Source organism: Oratosquilla oratoria, chromosome 43, assembly GCF_046742065.1.
Source record: "Oratosquilla oratoria isolate Oo_2021 chromosome 43, ASM4674206v1, whole genome shotgun sequence".
Lineage (NCBI taxonomy): Eukaryota > Metazoa > Arthropoda > Malacostraca > Stomatopoda > Squillidae > Oratosquilla > Oratosquilla oratoria.
The window spans coordinates 5,346,212-5,348,711 of record NC_134819.1 but is presented as its reverse complement, the minus strand read 5'-3'; positions in this window follow the sequence as shown (position 1 = coordinate 5,348,711).

Sequence of the window (2,500 nt, the reverse complement as noted above, 5' to 3'; positions counted from 1 at the left end):
ATGGGAAAAGGTTCCGAGAGGCCGGTCTGGTGTTGGACACGGCCCAGCATTCCATCATGTAGGGATCGGATAAGTGTTGTAAATTTTTCAGGACAGCCAAAACGTTCAAGGACTTGCCACATGGCTGACCTGGGGATGCTGTCAAAGGCCTTTTCAAGATCGTAGAAAATCATTCCCAGGGGCTGTTGATGTTCTCTGCACTTTTCCTGGGACTGTCTTGCATAAAAGATCATATCAAAATACAGTATATATATATATATATATATATATATATATATATATATAGATATATATACAAAATACAGTACATGTATATACATATAAATATATATAAATATATATATATATATATATATATATATATAAATAAATATACATATACATGTATATATATATATATGTATATGTATGTATATATGTATATATATGTATATATATATATAGACATATATATATATATATATATGTATATAATAATAAATTTGCACAAATTTCACAAGTCACACGTGAATCACAATTATGCAGAATCCACTAGGGAAAAAAACAAACAAAAAAACACGGAGTCCGAGGGCTTTCGTGATATATTCACATTATCAAGGAGTACAAAAAATGAAAAAAATGGAGATACAGAGTATAAATAGGACAAGAGAGACCTTTACCTTCCTCTCCGAAGCCTGAAAGCTCAGGTTGGGTCACTCGGCGAGGTCATGAAAACATTTATCATTATTACATTAAATTTTGAAATATGTACTATTTATATTACTGACAATATATGGATCTAATTTATATAACCCCACACTATTATTAATGAGTTGGTCATAATTGCATTTGATAATTCCTGACTCTATGATATTTCTTTCTGTTATATGCTTCAAAAATTATACAATGTAGGCATGGTTTCAGACGGAAGCGTTCTTGCGTGACTAACTTACTCGAATTCTACAACACAGTTACCTCGAGTTATGACAAAAGAAACAAAATAGATTTAATATACTGTATCTAGACTTTGCAAAAGCTTTTGTTATCGTCCCCCACGAAAGACTACTTACTAAATTAACTTCGCACGAAATAAGTGGTGGCCTATTAAGTTGGACTAGTAACTGGTTGAATGATCGAAAACAGAGAGTTGTTTTAAATGGAAAAACTTCTAGATGGAAATTTTTTACAAGTGGAGTTCCTCAGGTTTCCGTTCTTGGGCCACTTCTATTCATATTATATATAAGTGATATAGACCATGGACTAAAATCTACTGCTTCCAAATTTGCTGATGATACAAAACTGTGCGGAATGGCAAATGATCACTCAAACCAATTAGATATTCAAGAAGATTTAGATAGATTACATCAATGGTCTGAAAAGTGGCTAATGAAATTTAACACAAGTAAATGCAAGGTAATGCACATAGGTAAAAATAACAGTAAGTACGATTATAAGTTATTTAGAAATTCGTTAACAAAAGTGGATAGTGAAAAAGATCTCGACGTAATTATCAGTAACGATCTCAAGTCATCCAAGCAGTGCATTTCAGCCTCTGAGAAAGCAAATAAGATTCTAGGACTGATTGCGCGATCTTTTGATTTCAAAAGTCCATCATTCATTAACAAGCTATACAGTATAAATCGTTAGTTCGTCCACATTTGGAATATACTGTTTCCGTATGGTCACCGAATCTCATTAAAGACATTGACAGACTGGAAAAAGTACAACGGCGAGCCACAAAACTGATTCCAAATATCAAAAATAAATTATACGAAAATCGACTAAAACATATAAATCTATTTTCCCTTAAAAAGCGTATACTCAGAAGTGACCTGATACAGGTCTTTAAAATTCTAAAGGGAATTGACACCATCAAAAGTGACAAAATTTTCACGTTGAAAGAGAATCAGACAAGAAACAATTGTCTCAATCTGTCCAGAAATAGATTCAGTTTGGAAGTGGGTGGAAACAACTTCGCCAACCGTGTAGTTAATGAATGGAATAAACTTCCTGCATAGGTAGTTCTGTTCGAAGCTTTAAGAATCGTTTAGATAAACACCTAAGCAAGATGTTGTAATGATTATAATCTATTTTACATTATTTGTTTTTGTTTTGTTATCATTTGTCTGTTTGATTTTCATTTATTATTAGTTACATGTCAATTTATCATTTTTTACTATTTACCTATTTGTTTATTGTTTAACTATACCTATGCATTTATTTATGTCTTTTATTTGTTATTTACATTATTATAACTTTTATTTGTTCATTTAATATTATCGTGATTTTTTTCGCATCCGACCTAAATATGGACCAAAAGGTCTCCTGTCGGCATTCTCCGTTTTTGTATTCCTTGGTAATAGAACTCCTGTTTTCCGTTTTTTTTTTTTTTTTTTTTTTTTTGTGAGACCAGATATCCGAAAAGAGGAAATCCCGAAACCTGTTTTCTATGAGTCCAGAACATTAAAACTCCTGAGCTCCGTTTTCTATGAGACCAAATATCTGAAAAGTGGGATTCTAG